This window comes from Lissotriton vulgaris, chromosome 7 (genome assembly GCF_964263255.1).
Source record: "Lissotriton vulgaris chromosome 7, aLisVul1.2, whole genome shotgun sequence".
Taxonomy (NCBI): domain Eukaryota; kingdom Metazoa; phylum Chordata; class Amphibia; order Caudata; family Salamandridae; genus Lissotriton; species Lissotriton vulgaris.
The window spans coordinates 914,855,061-914,875,861 of NC_141695.1; the positions used below are offsets into that span (position 1 = coordinate 914,855,061).

The 20,801-nt window shown below is 53.9% G+C and overlaps 1 non-coding gene and 2 pseudogenes across 1 annotated transcript; all 3 read right to left on the bottom strand.

Annotated features, from left to right (window-relative positions):
- Nucleotides 1–9,087: 9,087 nt before the first annotated feature.
- On the bottom strand, nucleotides 9,088–17,126 carry LOC147702683 (28S ribosomal RNA; annotated as a pseudogene).
- Nucleotides 17,127–17,574: 448 nt separating this feature from the next.
- Nucleotides 17,575–17,728, bottom strand: LOC147702684 (5.8S ribosomal RNA). Its single transcript, XR_015298663.1, has one exon. It is a non-coding gene; the product is annotated as a 5.8S ribosomal RNA (ribosomal RNA).
- A 928-nt stretch (nucleotides 17,729–18,656) lies between these two features.
- Nucleotides 18,657–20,429, bottom strand: LOC147702685 (18S ribosomal RNA; annotated as a pseudogene).
- Between the last annotated feature and the right edge of the window lie 372 nt (nucleotides 20,430–20,801).

Here is a 20,801-nt window from a genome sequence, read left to right on the forward strand (position 1 = left end):
CACTGCAACTCTTCAAGGATGCCACTGCATCAAATCCTTAAGCCTGCCTCACAGCAGCAATATGGAGTGAAGCAGGCTCTTTTACATGCGGGTTGCCCCACTTGAAAGTATGCATTGCTGGAGTTGCATCTGTTTTCAGACGCACCCCAGGAATGCCCCACTTTTGCTTCTACAGATACTTCAGAAATACTAATGTATTTGTAAATCCTTGTGACATGGATCACTGTGCAGTCAATATGGAGCAGCCATGGTGTCACAAGGAGGGCGCACTGAAAAGTGTTGCACCGCTGTTTTCAAGTAGTGATGCAATTTATAAATGAGGTCCTGGGTCTCTTAAGGCTCTTTTGATCACCACAATGCCACTATGCTCTTCATGGGCTAGTTCCATGTCTTGTTGTCTTAGGCTCTCAGACATGACAATTCGTGAGCCTCTTAATACAATGCCATCCTTGGTAGAGGACAGGTCATCCTGTAATTTTAGAATTTTTGAAATTCAACTTCCTTAGCAAAAGGTCGAGCAGGCTTCTTTCACGATTGAGTAGAAATTATGTCTTTGATGATAAGCATGTTCTTAATCAGCATTAGTAGCAACAATGATCAGTGCAATGGATAGGGTTGCTGGTGTGATAGACCTCATACCGAAGTTAATGTACTCCTCAGTTGTTTGAATGTCAAACTGTGCCCTGTAATAGTTACAGGTGGGCAGAAAACTCCGCTCTGATAGCATAGTGGATGAAGCCAGACACCCCTGCTCCCCGGCCCAGTCCCTGCTTCTGAAAGCAGCCAGGCTGGGTAGAACCTCCTCGGGCCCTAGTGGACCCCTGTCCCCAGCACCCGGACCCTCGGCTGGCTTGCAGGACGGGGGGCTCACGCACCCCGGGCCTGCCAGACAGAGCTCAAGCCACGGACCGGTCCCAGCTTACAAACCCTAGCCAGGCCGGGGAGAGCCTCCCCGGGCCCCAGCGGACCCCCGTCCCCAGCGCCCGGACCCTCTGATGGCTTGCAGGATGGGGGCTCACGCACCCGGGGACCTGCCAGACAGAGCTCAAGCCCGGGCCGGTCCTAGCTTCCGAACCCTAGCCAGGACAGGGAGAGCCACCCCGGGATCCGGTGGACCCCTGTCCCCAGTGCCTGGACCCTCTGATGGCTTGCAGGAAGGGGGGCTCACGCACCCCGGGCCCGCCGGACAGAGCTCCAGCCCCAGTCCCGGTCCCAGCTTCTGAACCCTAGCCAGGCCGGGGGAGAGCCTCCCCAGGCCCCGGTGGACCCCTGTCCCCAGCACCCAGACACCTCAGCCGGAACCTAGGAGGGTTAAGCCCAGGCCACGCCCTCTCACCAACAGCCTGCCCGGGGAGGCCATTGTCCTTGACTATTAAGCCCCCATGTAGCCGGGGCTTATAGAATTTTGGGGAAGAACAAAAATTGGAGTTAGCCCGGCCGCCAGCCCGCATGGCCATCTGGTCACCCAGCCTGCAGGGCCATCTGGTCACCCAGCCTGCAGGGCCATCTGGTCACCCAGCCCGCAGGGCCATCTGGTCACCCTGCCCGCAGGGCCATCTGGTCACCCTTCCCGCAGGGCCATCTGGTCACACAGCAAGGTGACAGGATGGGCTGGAATGACCCAGTGCCCAGCTGGCCTGGGAGGGTACTGTACCCAGTCGCCCTTGCCGTCCAGTGAGGGTGGCCGGGCGCACCGTGGCAGCCGCTCTGGAGGCTCCTTCCCCCGGGTGGCTGCTGTTCACCCCCCTGCCCGACTTGCCCGGGAGCAACAGGAAGGGGAGGCTATCTGGTCACCCTGCCGACCCGTGAGGGATGGTGGCCCCTGTCCCATACCCTGGTGGGGCAGGGATGGGAGGGGGAGGCCCCCGTGCCGAAGGGCACATGGTGGAGGCAGCCTGCCATGGACCCACGTTACCCCCTTCGCATCCCTCTCTCCGGCCGGGCAGTGGAGGGACCCACCTCTGGGTGTGGTGGAGGGAGACATCCGCGGGCACCCACGCACAGAGAGACAAAAACTTGGCTCAGAGGTGCACTAAGGGTGATGGAGGCGCCCCCCTTCCGTCTGTGCTCCGGTCCCCAAGTGAGCCGCTCAACACATCGTCCCCCGGCGAGAGTGCGGGCTATACCAGGCCAACCGAGGCTCCATGGCACTGCTGGATTGTTACGGTTTAGGGGGTATTCTGACTTAGAGGCGTTCAGTCATAATCCCACAGATGGTAGCTTCGCCCCATTGGCTCCTCAGTCAAGCGCATACACCAAATGTCTGAACCTGCGGTTAATCTCGTACTGAGCAGGATTACTATTGCAACAACACATCATTAGTAGGGTAAATCTAACCTGTCTCAAGACGGTCTAAACCCAGCTCACGTTCCCTACTAGTGGGTGAACAATCCAACGCTTGGTGAATTCTGCTTCACAATGATAGGAAGAGCCGACATCGAAGGATCAAAAAGCGACATTGCTATGAATGCTTGGCCGCCACAAGCCAGTTATCCCTGTGGTAACTTTTCTGACACCTCCTGCTTGAAACCCAAAAAGTTAGAAGGATCAAGAGGCCCCACTTTCACGGTCTGTATTCATACTGAAAATCGAGATCAAGTGAGTTTTTGCCCTTCTGCTCCGCGGGAGGTTTCTGTTCTCCCTGAGCTCGCCTTAGGACACCTGCGTTATTGTTTGACAGGTGTACCGCCCCAGTCAAACTCCCCACCTGCCACTGTCCCCGGAGCGGGTCACGCCCAGCGGGCGCCGGGCAATCGGAGCCAGAAACGAGAGCACCACTTTTGATCACCACAATGCCACTATGCTCTTCATGGGCTAGTTCCATGTCTTGTTGTCTTAGGCTCTCAGACATGACAATTCGTGAGCCTCTTAATACAATGCCATCCTTGGTAGAGGACAGGTCATCCTGTAATTTTAGAATTTTTGAAATTCAACTTCCTTAGCAAAAGGTCGAGCAGGCTTCTTCCACGATTGAGTAGAAATTATGTCTTTGATGATAAGCATGTTCTTAATCAGCATTAGTAGCAACAATGATCAGTGCAATGGATAGGGTTGCTGGTGTGATAGACCTCATACCGAAGTTAATGTGCTCCTCAGTTGTTTGAATGTCAAACTGTGCCCTGTAATAGTTACAGGTGGGCAGAAAACTCCGCTCTGATAGCATAGTGGATGAAGCCAGACACCCCTGCTCCCCGGCCCAGTCCCTGCTTCTAAAAGCAGCCAGGCTGGGTAGAGCCTCCCCGGGCCCTAGTGGACCCCTGTCCCCAGCACCCGGACCCTCGGCTGGCTTGCAGGACGGGGGGCTCACGCACCCCGGGCCTGCCAGACAGAGCTCAAGCCACGGACCGGTCCCAGCTTACAAACCCTAGCCAGGCCGGGGAGAGCCTCCCCGGGCCCCAGCGGACCCCCGTCCCCAGCGCCCGGACCCTCTGATGGCTTGCAGGATGGGGGCTCACGCACCCGGGGACCTGCCAGACAGAGCTCAAGCCCGGGCCAGTCCCAGCTTCCGAACCCTAGCCAGGACAGGGAGAGCCACCCCGGGATCCGGTGGACCCCTGTCCCCAGTGCCTGGACCCTCTGATGGCTTGCAGGAAGGGGGGCTCACGCACCCCGGGCCCGCCGGACAGAGCTCCAGCCCCAGTCCCGGTCCCAGCTTCTGAACCCTAGCCAGGCCGGGGGAGAGCCTCCCCAGGCCCCGGTGGACCCCTGTCCCCAGCACCCAGACACCTCAGCCGGAACCTAGGAGGGTTAAGCCCAGGCCACGCCCTCTCACCAACAGCCTGCCCGGGGAGGCCATTGTCCTTGACTATTAAGCCCCCATGTAGCCGGGGCTTATAGAATTTTGGGGAAGAACAAAAATTGGAGTTAGCCCGGCCGCCAGCCCGCATTGCCATCTGGTCACCCAGCCTGCAGGGCCATCTGGTCACCCAGCCCGCAGGGCCATCTGGTCACCCTGCCCGCAGGGCCATCTGGTCACCCTTCCCGCAGGGCCATCTGGTCACACAGCAAGGTGACAGGATGGGCTGGAATGACCCAGTGCCCAGCTGGCCTGGGAGGGTACCGTACCCAGTCGCCCTTGCCGTCCAGCGAGGGTGGCCGGGCGCACCGTGGCAGCCGCTCTGGAGGCTCCTTCCCCCGGGTGGCTGCTGTTCACCCCCCTGCCCGACTTGCCCGGGAGCAACAGGAAGGGGAGGCTATCTGGTCACCCTGCCGACCCGTGAGGGATGGTGGCCCCTGTCCCATACCCTGGTGGGGCAGGGATGGGAGGGGGAGGCCCCCGTGCCGAAGGGCACATGGTGGAGGCAGCCTGCCATGGACCCACATTACCCCCTTCGCATCCCTCTCTCCGGCCGGGCAGTGGAGGGACCCACCTCTGGGTGTGGTGGAGGGAGACATCCGCGGGCACCCACGCACAGAGAGACAAAAACTTGGCTCAGAGGTGCACTAAGGGCGATGGAGGCGCCCCCCTTCCGTCTGCGCTCTGGTCCCCAAGTGAGCGGCTCAACACATCGTCCCCCGGAGAGAGACGGGCTATACCAGGCCAACCGAGGCTCCATGGCACTGCTGGATTGTTACGGTTTAGGGGGTATTCTGACTTAGAGGCGTTCAGTCATAATCCCACAGATGGTAGCTTCGCCCCATTGGCTCCTCAGTCAAGCGCATACACCAAATGTCTGAACCTGCGGTTAATCTCGTACTGAGCAGGATTACTATTGCAACAACACATCATTAGTAGGGTAAATCTAACCTGTCTCAAGACGGTCTAAACCCAGCTCACGTTCCCTACTAGTGGGTGAACAATCCAACGCTTGGTGAATTCTGCTTCACAATGATAGGAAGAGCCGACATCGAAGGATCAAAAAGCGACATTGCTATGAATGCTTGGCCGCCACAAGCCAGTTATCCCTGTGGTAACTTTTCTGACACCTCCTGCTTGAAACCCAAAAAGTTAGAAGGATCAAGAGGCCCCACTTTCACGGTCTGTATTCATACTGAAAATCGAGATCAAGTGAGTTTTTGCCCTTCTGCTCCGCAGGAGGTTTCTGTTCTCCCTGAGCTCGCCTTAGGACACCTGCGTTATTGTTTGACAGGTGTACCGCCCCAGTCAAACTCCCCACCTGCCACTGTCCCCGGAGCGGGTCGCGCCCAGCGGGCGCCGGGCAATCGGAGCCAGAAGCGAGAGCACCACTTTTGATCACCACAATGCCACTATGCTCTTCATGGGCTAGTTCCATGTCTTGTTGTCTTAGGCTCTCAGACATGACAATTCGTGAGCCTCTTAATACAATGCCATCCTTGGTAGAGGACAGGTCATCCTGTAATTTTAGAATTTTTGAAATTCAACTTCCTTAGCAAAAGGTCGAGCAGGCTTCTTCCACGATTGAGTAGAAATTATGTCTTTGATGATAAGCATGTTCTTAATCAGCATTAGTAGCAACAATGATCAGTGCAATGGATAGGGTTGCTGGTGTGATAGACCTCATACCGAAGTTAATGTACTCCTCAGTTGTTTGATTGTCAAACTGTGCCCTGTAATAGTTACAGGTGGGCAGAAAACTCCACTCTGATAGCATAGTGGATGAAGCCAGACACCCCTGCTCCCCGGCCCAGTCCCTGCTTCTGAAAGCAGCCAGGCTGGGTAGAGCCTCCCGGGCCCTAGTGGATCCCTGTCCCCAGCACCCGGACCCTCGGCTGGCTTGCAGGACGGGGGGCTCACGCACCCCGGGCCTGCCAGACAGAGCTCAAGCCACGGACCGGTCCCAGCTTACAAACCCTAGCCAGGCCGGGGAGAGCCTCCCCGGGCCCCAGCGGACCCCCGTCCCCAGCGCCCGGACCCTCTGATGGCTTGCAGGATGGGGGCTCACGCACCCGGGGACCTGCCAGACAGAGCTCAAGCCCGGGCCGGTCCCAGCTTCTGAACCCTAGCCAGGCCGGGGGAGAGCCTCCCCAGGCCCCGGTGGACCCCTGTCCCCAGCACCCAGACACCTCAGCCGGAACCTAGGAGGGTTAAGCCCAGGCCACGCCCTCTCACCAACAGCCTGCCCGGGGAGGCCATTGTCCTTGACTATTAAGCCCCCATGTAGCCGGGGCTTATAGAATTTTGGGGAAGAACAAAAATTGGAGTTAGCCCGGCCGCCAGCCCGCATTGCCATCTGGTCACCCAGCCTGCAGGGCCATCTGGTCACCCAGCCCGCAGGGCCATCTGGTCACCCTGCCCGCAGGGCCATCTGGTCACCCTTCCCGCAGGGCCATCTGGTCACACAGCAAGGTGACAGGATGGGCTGGAATGACCCAGTGCCCAGCTGGCCTGGGAGGGTACCGTACCCAGTCGCCCTTGCCGTCCAGCGAGGGTGGCCGGGCGCACCGTGGCAGCCGCTCTGGAGGCTCCTTCCCCCGGGTGGCTGCTGTTCACCCCCCTGCCCGACTTGCCCGGGAGCAACAGGAAGGGGAGGCTATCTGGTCACCCTGCCGACCCGTGAGGGATGGTGGCCCCTGTCCCATACCCTGGTGGGGCAGGGATGGGAGGGGGAGGCCCCCGTGCCGAAGGGCACATGGTGGAGGCAGCCTGCCATGGACCCACATTACCCCCTTCGCATCCCTCTCTCCGGCCGGGCAGTGGAGGGACCCACCTCTGGGTGTGGTGGAGGGAGACATCCGCGGGCACCCACGCACAGAGAGACAAAAACTTGGCTCAGAGGTGCACTAAGGGCGATGGAGGCGCCCCCCTTCCGTCTGCGCTCTGGTCCCCAAGTGAGCGGCTCAACACATCGTCCCCCGGAGAGAGACGGGCTATACCAGGCCAACCGAGGCTCCATGGCACTGCTGGATTGTTACGGTTTAGGGGGTATTCTGACTTAGAGGCGTTCAGTCATAATCCCACAGATGGTAGCTTCGCCCCATTGGCTCCTCAGTCAAGCGCATACACCAAATGTCTGAACCTGCGGTTAATCTCGTACTGAGCAGGATTACTATTGCAACAACACATCATTAGTAGGGTAAATCTAACCTGTCTCAAGACGGTCTAAACCCAGCTCACGTTCCCTACTAGTGGGTGAACAATCCAACGCTTGGTGAATTCTGCTTCACAATGATAGGAAGAGCCGACATCGAAGGATCAAAAAGCGACATTGCTATGAATGCTTGGCCGCCACAAGCCAGTTATCCCTGTGGTAACTTTTCTGACACCTCCTGCTTGAAACCCAAAAAGTTAGAAGGATCAAGAGGCCCCACTTTCACGGTCTGTATTCATACTGAAAATCGAGATCAAGTGAGTTTTTGCCCTTCTGCTCCGCAGGAGGTTTCTGTTCTCCCTGAGCTCGCCTTAGGACACCTGCGTTATTGTTTGACAGGTGTACCGCCCCAGTCAAACTCCCCACCTGCCACTGTCCCCGGAGCGGGTCGCGCCCAGCGGGCGCCGGGCAATCGGAGCCAGAAGCGAGAGCACCACTTTTGATCACCACAATGCCACTATGCTCTTCATGGGCTAGTTCCATGTCTTGTTGTCTTAGGCTCTCAGACATGACAATTCGTGAGCCTCTTAATACAATGCCATCCTTGGTAGAGGACAGGTCATCCTGTAATTTTAGAATTTTTGAAATTCAACTTCCTTAGCAAAAGGTCGAGCAGGCTTCTTCCACGATTGAGTAGAAATTATGTCTTTGATGATAAGCATGTTCTTAATCAGCATTAGTAGCAACAATGATCAGTGCAATGGATAGGGTTGCTGGTGTGATAGACCTCATACCGAAGTTAATGTACTCCTCAGTTGTTTGATTGTCAAACTGTGCCCTGTAATAGTTACAGGTGGGCAGAAAACTCCACTCTGATAGCATAGTGGATGAAGCCAGACACCCCTGCTCCCCGGCCCAGTCCCTGCTTCTGAAAGCAGCCAGGCTGGGTAGAGCCTCCCGGGCCCTAGTGGATCCCTGTCCCCAGCACCCGGACCCTCGGCTGGCTTGCAGGACGGGGGGCTCACGCACCCCGGGCCTGCCAGACAGAGCTCAAGCCACGGACCGGTCCCAGCTTACAAACCCTAGCCAGGCCGGGGAGAGCCTCCCCGGGCCCCAGCGGACCCCCGTCCCCAGCGCCCGGACCCTCTGATGGCTTGCAGGATGGGGGCTCACGCACCCGGGGACCTGCCAGACAGAGCTCAAGCCCGGGCCGGTCCCAGCTTCCGAACCCTAGCCAGGACAGAGAGAGCCACCCCGGGATCCGGTGGACCCCTGTCCCCAGTGCCTGGACCCTCTGATGGCTTGCAGGAAGGGGGGCTCACGCATCCCAGGCCCGCCGGACAGAGCTCCAGCCCCAGTCCCGGTCCCAGCTTCTGAACACTAGCCAGGCCGGGGGAGAGCCTCCCCAGGCCCCGGTGGACCCCTGTCCCCAGCACCCAGACACCTCAGCCGGAACCTAGGAGGGTTAAGACCAGGCCACGCCCTCTCACCAACAGCCTGCCCGGGGAGCCCATTGTCCTTGACTATTAAGCCCCCATGTAGTCGGGGCTTATAGAATTTTGGGGAAGAACAAAAATTGGAGTTAGCCCGGCCGCCAGCCCGCAGGGCCATTTGGTCACCCAGCCTGCAGGGCCATCTGGTCACCCAGCCCGCAGGGCCATCTGGTCACCCTGCCCGCAGGGCCATCTGGTCACCCTTCCCGCAGGGCCATCTGGTCACACAGCAAGGTGACAGGATGGGCTGGAATGACCCAGTGCCCAGCTGGCTTGGGAGGGTACCGTACCAAGTCGCCCTTGCCGTCCAGCGAGGGTGGCCGGGCGCACCGTGGCAGCCGCTCTGGAGGCTCCTTCCCCCGGGTGGCTGCTGTTCACCCCCCTGCCCGACTTGCCCGGGAGCAACAGAAAGGGGAGGCTATCTGGTCACCCTGCCGACCCGTGAGGGATGGTGGCCCCTGTCCCATACCCTGGTGGGGCAGGGATGGGAGGGGGAGGCCCCCGTGCCGAAGGGCACATGGTGGAGGCAGCCTGCCATGGACCCACGTTACCCCCTTCGCATCCCTCTTGCCGGCCGGGCAGTGGAGGGACCCACCTCTGGGTGTGGTGGAGGGAGACATCCGCGGGCACCCACGCACAGAGAGACAAAAACTTGGCTCAGAGGTGCACTAAGGGCGATGGAGGCGCCCCCCTTCCGTCCGCGCTCTGGTCCCCAAGTGAGCGGCTCAACACATCCTCCCCCGGAGAGAGACGGGCTATCCCAGGCCAACCGAGGCTCCATGGCACTGCTGTATTGTTACGGTTTAGGGGGTATTCTGACTTAGAGGCGTTCAGTCATAATCCCACAGATGGTAGCTTCGCCCCATTGGCTCCTCAGTCAAGCGCATACACCAAATGTCTGAACCTGCGGTTAATCTCGTACTGAGCAGGATTACTATTGCAACAACACATCATTAGTAGGGTAAATCTAACCTGTCTCAAGACGGTCTAAACCCAGCTCACGTTCCCTACTAGTGGGTGAACAATCCAACGCTTGGTGAATTCTGCTTCACAATGATAGGAAGAGCCAACATCGAAGGATCAAAAAGCGACATTGCTATGAATGCTTGGCCGCCACAAGCCAGTTATCCCTGTGGTAACTTTTCTGACACCTCCTGCTTGAAACCCAAAAAGTTAGAAGGATCAAGAGGCCCCACTTTCACGGTCTGTATTCATACTGAAAATCGAGATCAAGTGAGTTTTTGCCCTTCTGCTCCACGGGAGGTTTCTGTTCTCCCTGAGCTCGCCTTAGGACACCTGCGTTATTGTTTGACAGGTGTACCGCCCCAGACAAACTCCCCACCTGCCACTGTCCCCGGAGCGGGTCGCGCCCAGCGGGCACCGGGCAATCGGAGCCAGAAGCGAGAGCACCACGGGGCTCGCCCTCCCACCTCACCGGGTAAGTAAAAAAACAGTAAGAGTAGTGGTATATTGCTGGCGGTCCGAGGGCCTCCAGGCTATCCTACACCTCTCATGTCTCTTCACAGTGCAAGACTAGAGTCAAGTTCAACGGGGCCTGCTTTCCCCGCTGATTCTGCTTCCCTTGGCTGTGGTTTCGCTAGATAGTAGGTAGGGACAGTGGGAAGCTTGTTCATCCATTCATGCGCATCACTAAATAGATGACAAGGCATTTGGCTATTCTGTACCACCTCGCTGTGGCTCATTCTGGGTTAATATGCTGCCCGTCAGCGTTATTCGGTTTTGCTTCCAACAATACAACATACTTTCGCTCCGGAGTACAGCCACACTGAACGCTGTCCTCACTGGAACTGGGATCACATATAGGCCAGAGATAGTACACCCTGCAGTACTATTCCAACAATTTAAAATTGTCTACGAACAGTCCTGAGAAATTAAAATATGATTAGCAGGACATCAATAATCAATGTGTGATAACTAAGTGTATGAGATTAATTGAGACCTATTCCTCAATCAAGACATTTCATTAAGTATGATGTACACAACTATATCTAAATTGTTATAAGCACACCTTTATAAAAATATACACATCTACAAATTACACATCTAACTAGAAAATGCACATCTATAAAATTGTAAAAATTCACATTTATAAAATTCACATCTATACTAAATCTTGTGTCAACTATAAACCTATATGTTAAAACATTATGCTTTATAAGAGTGACATATGTGCTGCAAGAAAGTGTACATCTCAGTATAAGCTTGATACTCAATTGTCCATGAATACTTGGCACATTTTAGGAGTGTCCATTAAAGAAGCCAGGCAAACATTTTTCTTGAATGGGAATGACATTTGCAAACCTAAAGCAGCCAGAACAACATCATTACATTTAGGCCAAATACCACGACATCCTACGATAAAGCCATGACATTTTACAGTGGTGCATTTTGTGGGACCTTTGATTTGTTGCGACAGATCCTGATAATATTTCACTTTACTCTCATACGCTAATTCAAGGGAATTCTATGAGTTTTCATATTGAATTGAAACATCAATCACTACAGCTGTACCATTTTTGGTAAACACTACATCTGGTTTTCGTAGTTCACCTTGATTATTCTTAACATGAGGTTCCCTATATGCCATCCAACCACACCTTTTTGCTCTATCAATGAGCAGTTCCAGAATTTTGTTGTGTCTTTTTATCCTAATGTCCTTGGTTTTAGGACATGCGCCTGAAATATGAGAAATTGTTTTGCAAACATCATTACAATATCTACAAGTAGCAAATGTACAATTTCTTCCTCTAGTGATGGTTTCCCTAGTAGATAAAACATTTGCTCTTAACATCAGCGTAGCTATGTATTGGTTTTCTTTCATTTTGTTATGCTTGCTGATCCAGAAGTTTGAGGTTGGATTACTTGCTAAATAATTTATACCATCACCTTGGACAGGGAGATTTGCCCATTTCTCAAATTCTTCTTTTCTCCAATCATACGTTGCTAACAAATTCAAATTATAACTCAGAAACACACTGTCTGAAATGTTACGTTTGTGCGTTTTGATGATGTCATCAATTTTTTCATTTATTACTTCTCCTGGATACATGAACAAATGTGTTATGTACAGATCTGGAGCTGCCCTGAGATACAATAAACTATTGACTTTATTGAGACCAATTTGTGTACATACGTTTGGTATACTGAGGCCCCCAAATGATCTTTTCGAGCATAGGAGACCATCACATGTGTATGCAGGAAGGTGTAGAAAGTGTTTGGCATACTATTTTATTGTTTGATCCAGAGCATTTAAAGTTTTTGATTCTGTTCCCGTCATTTCCAACTTGAATGATAGTTTAGGTACCAAGTACTGACACAAAATGTCTATTTTCAGTGTGGGCTTAAGTGGTAGATTCTCAAGTTTTTGAGCCCAATTGACAAGAACCTCATTAATTTTGTTGTTGCTTGTATGACCAGTATGTAGATCAAAGTTCAACCTAGGTATGTCTCACTTTCTCCTGGATTAATATTTTCAATATTTTCTTTTTCAAATTTCCATGGTTTACAGTTGTTAACCAGGATTTTATCTTTATGGTGACTGGTATAAAATCCATGTGTCTTTTTCACATTAAGTTTTAATCCTGTATTTTTACTAAACTTTTCAATGATTTTCAGATTTGTACTCATTCCTTCCCAGGTACTGCTGAGTACTGTGATGTCATTGGCAAAGGCGAGAGCGGTGATTTGCTCAATAAGACCATCTGATCCAAATGTTAAGCCCTTGCCATTTTTCTGAAGATCACAGATCAGAGGATCCATGGCAACGTTAAATAGTAGTGGGGATGAAGAGTCACCTTGTTTGAGCCCAGATTTCATTTTTATTTCAGGAGTTGCTTCGTTGTTCTTGACCTTGAAAGATGTTGTTGATTCAGTGTACAAGTCTTTTATTATGTCTCTGATGTATGATGGTACTCTTTGCCTTGCAAGACTCTGTATAATGTGACCATGACTGACAGAGTCAAAGGCTTTTGATATATCTATGAACACAACTGCTAATGAGTGACTGTTTTTTCGTGCCCCTTTTATGATATTTTGCAGTAGAGTCAGATTCTGGAGACAACCTTTCACCTTCATGAAGCCTTTTTGTCTAGTTTTCAATTCAACAAAAAATGGGAGTCTTTCAGTTAATATTTTTGTGAATTACTTCATGAATGCAGTACCGATGGTAATTGGACGCCAGTTACTGATTTTTTTAAGTTCACTAATCGGTACATTCTTGGGTATCAAAATTGATCGGTTCTTTTTGATAATTTCCGGTACTCTTCTCATCATCAACCAAGACGATAGAATTCTGGGCAGCAGTCTTGGTTGTCTGCTGTGCACTGTATACAAGTCATTCAGACCAATCTTATCAGGCCCAACTGCTCTCTTTAAATTGGAGTTCTCAAAGGCAAGAGTTATTTCGAGCAGTGTTATTTCTTTACATAGATTTCTAATTTCATAATCCTCTGGTATCCGATCAATCGGCATGAAATTACATTTTTTGCTTGTTTTCTTTTTCAATTATGTTTTTGTAATATTGAAAGATTTCATTAGCACTGATTTGGCAAGTGGCATCTTCTGCCCCATCAGTAATAATCCTGGAAATTTTCTTTTTGTCTTTTTGAAACATTGCCTGGTATTCCTTATAGCTGTCCTTTGCTTTGGCATAATTTTTCTTGTCCGTCCGATTAAGCCTTCCGTTTTCTTGTCTTTTTTGTTATCTTGTTCCCTACTGAGGCATTCTGGTGCTTATCTTGAGCAGAGTTCATAGGCTCATTATTGAGTTCTCTTGCTGGTTCATTTGTTGGTACACTTGCTGTTGTAGGACTTATATCAGTGGTGTTTTCTGTGATATGTCACTACCTCATCCATCAGAGCCATAGCAGCATTGTGTTGCTCTACGTTTTGGGTGTACTTCTTGATTTCTGTGATTCTGTCTTCCAGCTCATCAAAGTTCTTGATTTTTTGCGCACGTTTGCGATTGATAAAGTCTCTGAGCTTTTCTGTTGTTAATTCCATTATAACCTCTGGTTCATCGCAAGAGTCATTTTCAGAAACATTTGATGCTTGCAGTAAATCTTTTGCTGATTTTTTGCTTTTAGCTCTTCTATCTCTTCTTTTTTCTGCAATTTGTTTTCTGTTTTTATTGTCAAAATGTGGAACCATCAACACCGTAATATTCGTCTTATTTTCATATACTTTTTCCAATTCTGCTAGTAGCAGTATTTCTTCATGTGATCATAATTTTGACGGTTTGCTGCTTGCTAGAGCTGCTAGTCTAGCCTCATTTTGCTCTCTTGGATGCCCATGCCGAGCATGTTGAGAAACACCAATTTTTGTTCCAAATCTGAGGTCACAGAAGCTGCACAGGAATGGCAGCACTCCTTTTTGAGGTCTTCCTTTACATTTGGCATAGTGGCATGCAATATTGTGTTATTCGACTTCTTTGTCACATTTTGAATAGAAGCTTTTGTGCTTGTTGGAGACATGATTTCTCAGTTCTTTAAAAGTTCCAGTTATGTCTCCACACAAGTCACATTTATATTTTTCGTTTGGGTACTTCCAATAAGTGACTTTTTTTCTGTAGTCACTTTTCTTTGTTACTACATCTTTGCTGACCTCGTATCGGGTAGATTTTCAAAGTTTGCTGTACCAATGTCATTCTTGGCTGAGGAGGCCACAAACTCGATGGATTTGCTGAGGTCTATTGTTATGTCTTCTTCTGCTACGGAGGGCCTATATCATGATCTGAATAGTTGTTGCTTGTTGCATTGTTTGAAGCGGGTGCTGGTTTGTAAAATTCGGTGAGGAGGTTAATGATTTCTGGGAAAGACAGCACCTCCTTACGCCATCTTAACAGGGTTTTTATTCTCCAGGAACTAACCCATCTAGAATTGGGTTAGTTTGCTTCGTCATTTCTCACTATCACGCTCGCTGCCATGATAGAACCTTGTTTGGCCTGTCTCTATATGCTTCTCTACGCAGAGTCTAGCACTACAGAGGCAGTTACCGGCTGGACCACTGGGAGGTAAACGCCACTACAACTGAGAATAGGTTAAGAGAGTCATAGTTACTCCCGCCGTTTACCCGCGCTTCATTGAATTTATTCACTTTGACATTCAGAGCACTGGGCAGAAATCACAGCTCGTCAACACCCGCCTCGGGCCTTCGCGATGCTTTGTTTTAATTAAACAGTCGGATTCCCCTGGACCGCACCAGTTCTAAGTCAGCTGCTAGGCGCCGGCCGAGGCTAAACGCCAGCCGCGCAGCTGGGGCGATCTACAGGGAGGGCCTGGTTTGTGTGCAGAGTCACCGACGCCCCCGAGGGAGGCGCCTCATCCAGCCAAGCCCCGCTTCACACCTCGGCCCGACCGACCCAGTCCTTAGAGCCAATCCTTATACTGAAGTTACGGATATGACTTGACTATTTCCCTTACCTACATTGTTCCAACATGCCAGATGTTGTTCACCTTGGAGACCTGCTGCGGATATGGGTACAGCCCGGCGCGAGATTTACACCATCTCCCCCGGATTTTCAAGGGCCAGCGAGAGCTCACCGGATGCCGCCGGCACCGCAACGCTTTCCAAGGCTCGGGCCCCTCTCTCGGGGTGAACCCATTCCAGGACACCCTGCCCTTCACAAAGAAAAGAAAACCCTACACAGGGCTCCCTGCCGACTTCTCCGGGATCATTTACGTTACCGCACTGGACCCCGCGAGGGCGCCCGTCTCTGCCACTCCAGGTTCGGGGATCTGAACCTGACTCCCTTTTGATCGGCGGAGGGCAACGGAGGCCATCGCCTGTCCCTTCCGACCGGCGCTCGCCCATCTCTTAGGACCGACTGACCCATGACCAACTAACCAATGTTCAACTGCTGTTCACATGGAAAGCTTCTCTACTTCGGCCTTCAAAGTTCTTATTTGAATATTTGCTACTACCACCAAGATCTGCACCTGTGGCGCCTCCACCTGGGCCCTCGCCCAGGCTTCCGTGCTCCCCCTCGTTGTGGCTTAGCTCGCGCAGCTCTCAGCGCCGGTGACGGGCGGTTATGGGCCCGACGCTCCAGCGCCATCCATTTTCAGTGCTAATTGATTCGGCAGGTGAGTTGTTACACACTGCTTAACGGATTCGGACTTACATGGCCACCGTCCTGCTGTCTATATCAATCAACACCTTTTCTGGGATCTGATGAGCGTCGGCATCGGGCGCCTTAACCCGGCGTTCGATTCATCCCACAGCGCCAGTTCTGCTTACCAAAAGTGGCCCACTAGGCACCTGCATTCCATGCCCGGCTCCATGCCAGCGAACCAGGCTTCTTACCCACTTTAAGTTTGAGAATAGGTTGAGATCGTTTTGGCCCCAAGATCTCTAATCATTCGCTTTACTAGATAAAATTGGGGGCTCCGAGCGCCAGATATCCTGAGGGAAACTTCAGAGGGAACCAGCTTCTAGATGGTTTGATTAGTCTTTCGGCCCTATACCCAGGTCGGATAAACGATTTGCATGTCAGGACCGCTATGGACCTCCACCAGAGTTCCCTCTGGCTTCTCCCTGCCCAGGCATAGTCCACCATCTTTCGGGTCCTATCACGCACACTCATGCTCCACCTCCCCGACAGAGCGGGTGAGACGGGCCGGCGGTGCGCCCGCGGCTGGAAGCGCGGCGGATCCCACCTCAACCGGCACGAGCCGGCCCCCACCTTCATTGCGCCACAGGGTTTCACTTGTCCCTCAGGCTCACGCACGTGTTAGACTTCTTGGTCCGTGCTTCAAGACGGTCGGGTGGGTAACCGATATCACTGCAGACCCCTGGGGCCCAGAATAGGCCTCCCCACCCGGCGGCACAACACGGTTGGGGTGCACTGAGAACAGTCCACCCCAATCGACAATAATACCGGGAGCAGGGGGCCCCTTCCCCCCTTCAACTTCCCCAGCGCGCCCCGAGGGGCGGCCGGGGATGGGTGCCTGGGGGAGGGCGCGGAGGCGGTCAAATCTTCCTCGGCCCTGCGGATAGAGCAAAGCTGCTGCCAGGGGGGCTGTAACACCCTCTGCCTGAGTGGAGGGCCACCTGACACCCTGAAGCCTTCATAGCTGACACGGAGCCGGTCGTGGCGCAACATCATGGAGGAAATGCTCCCTGCGGGGGCCGGGTAGGGCCCGGGCACCGGTCCCTGGAGGGGATCCGGAACTCCTGGCCACCGACCTTTCCGCCGTGTTGAATCCTTTGGGAGGACTGCATGGACCCCACCCGTTTACCTCTCGACAGTTTCACGCCCTCTTTAACTCTGTCTTCAAAGTTCTATTCAACTTTCCCTTACAGTACTTGTTGTCTATCGGTCTTGTGCCCGTATTTAGCCTTAGATGGAGTTTACCACCCGCTTTGGGCTGCATTCCAAAGTAACCCGACTCCGAGAAGACCCGATCCCAGTGCGCCGGGGGTCGCTACCGGCCTAACACCATCCGCGGGGTGAGCATCAAACAGAAGGACTTGGGCCCCTTAAGCGACGCCGGAGAGTCGGTCTTCTGTACGCCCCATTTCCCACAAACGCCGCCGGGTGGGGATTTGGAGCTGGGCTCTTCCCTCTTCTCTCGCCGTTACTGGGGGAATCCTGGTTAGTTTCTTTTCCTCCACTTAGTCATATGCTTAAATTCAGCGGGTCACCACGTCTGATCTGAGGTCGTAGTCGGAAGAATGACGCCGGAGCGTCAAAGGGGGTTGCTGGGGAAGGCCAGGCCTCCTTGCCGGAGCAGGGGGGCCTGGCATCCCAGCAGCTCGTACCCTCTTTCCCTGGATCACATCTGGAAGGGTTTCAACCTCCCCAGGTTGCCAGCCGTAGAGGTGGGCACCCGAGGCGCGTGCGTGTGGGCAGCCGGTGGGGTACCACAGACAGCCACGCGCGGCACACAGCCAGGTGCCCCAGGACAGGTCTTGGGGCGGACCGGGAGCCAGGACCCTTTCTCGGGGGCCAGGCGCGCCGGTGGCATACCTCTTTGGCAGGAACCGATGAGGGACCCTGCCACGGGCAATCGGGGGGTCTGACTTTGTGGGGGGATGAAGGGGAAACGGAGCTAACCCTGCGATGGCCCCAGCCGTGTCCTGGGGAAGCCCTGGGGTGATTGTCGATCGAGCGACCCTCAGAAAGGCGTAGCCCCGGGACGAACCCGGGGCCGCAAGGTGCGTTCGAAGTATAGATGATCAATGTGTCCTACAATTCACGCCAATTCTCACAGCTAGCTGCATTCTTCGTCGATGCGCGAGCCGAGTGATCCACAGCCAAGAATCACAGGCAACTTTTCAAAAATGTTCCCACACTTGCGGGTGCAGGAGAGGTGGGAGGAAGGTGACGCCGTCCGTCCACCGCCCGCGTGGCAAGAGGGCCCGGGCGCCCCGTTCAAGGCTTCCCCTCTGGGAGTCAGACTGCACCATTGGGAGAAAAAAACATTGCCAGGCGCTCGGCCTGGGAGTCCCCCACCCACGGGCGAGGAAGGCGGCTCCCAGTGCTATGGGAGCAGGCAGCCCCACAGCCGCCGGTCCCTCCTGGGACCGGGTCAAACCGAGTACCTGGCAACAAGGGAGGGTCGCTCCACCTGCACGTCAGCCGTCCATTGCCGGGCAGCTCCAAGCCATGCCGGCAGGCTGGCAACTAGCCCACCACCATCCTCGCCTGGGTCAGAGGAGCCGGAACGGGAGAGCCAGGTGGCTCCCCATCCCACACGCCTCCCATCGAAAGGAGCTGGGGTCCCCTCGCAGGCCCTCAGCCCCTTCTCTTCCAGGCCACCCTACTGTGCGAGAAGGGCCGCTCATCGGTCACCCGGACCCCGGTCGGGCTGGGGCTCGGGCGCGGGAGTGCCCAGCCAGCGCCAGGGCCTTTTGAGGGAGGGGTGGTACCAGCCTGGGGATGCACTGCCATTTGGTTAACCCCCTACCGCGGTGGGGGTCTGTGCCTGGTGAACTTGGGTTCCATCTCAGAGAGTAACAGGGGATGGGGGCCACCCCCTACATCCGGTCCCTCAGCGTCGGACGGGCCCTCCCCCGGGGAAAGAGGCCCGCCGAAGTCCTGGTCCTAAACTTGAGCGCCCCATGCAGCTGCGGACCGGTCTGCCGGCCGGGGCGCCCCAGGGCAGGGCCGGGCCCAGTGCCTAGGGTGCGGGCTTGCAGGCGGCCGAGGGCTTCGGGCTGGCGCCGTCGGTCGCTTGGGCCACTCCGCCATTAATGATCCTTCCGCAGGTTCACCTTGTTATGACTTTTACTTCCTCTAGATAGTCAAGTTTGATCATCTTCTCGGCGCACCACCAGGGCCTTTGCCGACCCCGGCGAGGTCGATCCGAGGCCCTCACTAAACCATCCAATCGGTAGTAGCGACTGGCGGTGTGTACAAAGGGCAGGGAGCTTATGACCCTCACTTACTGGGAGTTCCTCGTTCATGGGAAATAATTGCAATCCCCTATCCCCATCACAAACAGGGTTCAGCGGGTTACCCGCACCTGTCGGCGAAGGGTAGACACACGCTGATACGTTCAGTGTAGCACGCGTGCAGCCCCAGACTTTTAAGGGCATCACAGACCTGTTATTGCTTGATCTCGTATGGTTGAACGCCACTTGTCCCTCTAAGAAGTTGGACACCGACCGCTGGGGGTCGCGTAACTATTTAGCATGCAGGAGTCTCGTTCGTTATCGGAATTAACCAGACAAATCGCTCCACCAACTAAGAACGGCCATGCACCACCACCCACAGAATCGAGAAAGAGCTATCAATCTGTCAATCCTTTACGTGTCTGGGCCGGGTGAGGTTTCCCATGTTGAGTGAAATTAAGCCGCAGGCTCCACGCTTTGTGGTGCCCTTCCGTCAATTCCTTTAAGTTTCAGCTTTGCAAACATACTCCCCCCGGAACCCCAAGACTTTGGTTTCCCAGAAGCTACTCGGCGGGTCATGGGAATAACGCCGCCGGATCGCTAGTCGGCATTGTTTATGGTCGGAACTACAACGGTATCTGATCATCTTCGAACCTCCAAATTTTGTTCTTGATTAATGAAAACATTCTTGGCAAATGCTTTTGCTTTGGTTCATCTTGCGCCGGTCCAAGAATTTCACCTGTAGCGGCACAATACGAATTCCCCCGGTCGTCCCTCTTAATCAAGGCCCCAGTTCTGAAAACCAACAAAATAGAACCGGAGTCTTATTCCATTATTCCTAGCTGAAGTATTCAGGCAACTGGCCTGCTTTGAACGCTCTAATTTTTTCAAAGTAAACGCTTCGGACCCCCAGGACACTCAGTCAAGAGCATCAAGAGGGCATCGAGAGGCAGGGTCTCGGACAGGTGGTAGCTCGCCTCGCGGCGGACTGCCAGCTCGTTCCCAAGATCCAAGTATGAGCTTTTTAACTACAGCAACTTTAATATACGCTATTGGAGCTAGAATTACCGCGGCTGCCGGCACCAGACTTGCCCTCCAATGGATCCTCGTTAACGGATTTAAATTGTACTCATTCCAATTACAGGGCCTCGAAAGAGTCCTGTATTGTTATTTTTAGTCACTATCTCCCCCAGTTGGGAGTGGGTAATTTGCACGCCTGCTGCCTTCCTTCCATGTAGTAGCCATTTCTCAGGCTCCCTCTGGTTAGCCGTGGTCACCATGGTAGGCACAGAAAGTACCATCAAAAGTTGATAGGGCAGACATCCGAATGTATCATTGCCGTCACAGGGACGTGCAATCGGCCCGAGGTTATCTAAAGTCACCAAAGCGGCCGGCTGAGCCCAGATTGGTCTTGGTCTGATAAATGCACGCATCCCGGGAGGTCAGCGCTCGTCGGCATGTATTAGCTAGAGAATTACCATAGTTATCCAAGTGACAGATGGAGCGATCAAAGGGACCATAACTGATTCAATGAGCCATTCCCAGTTTCACTGTACCAGCTGTGTGTACTTACAAGTGCATGGTTTAATCTTTCAGACAAGCATATGCTACAGGCAGGATCAACCAGGTAGCCGCAACTGATGACTGGGTGGGAGCCGCATGCCCACATCCCCTTTGTGCAACCCTCCATCTCTCGGGAGCCTGCCAGGGGAAGGAGCCTGCCCGCCTGGGTGGGAGGGCTCGCTGGAGGGCTGTGGAATGGTGCGTCCACATGGGGACTTGCGGGCCCAGTTGTCTCCCCCGGGAGAGAGAGGAAGGCCGAGGCGCAGCCTGAGCAAGTCTCAGGGGTGCCGGGGCCTGGCGGCGGCGGAACCCCTCGGAATGATTGTGCCGAGCTGCTCTGGAAACATGCTGGGCAGAGAGGGGTGACGGTGTGGCGCACAGGGCCCACAGACCTGCCAGCCAAGCAGCATCCGAGGGCCTAGCACCACCCGAACCCTTC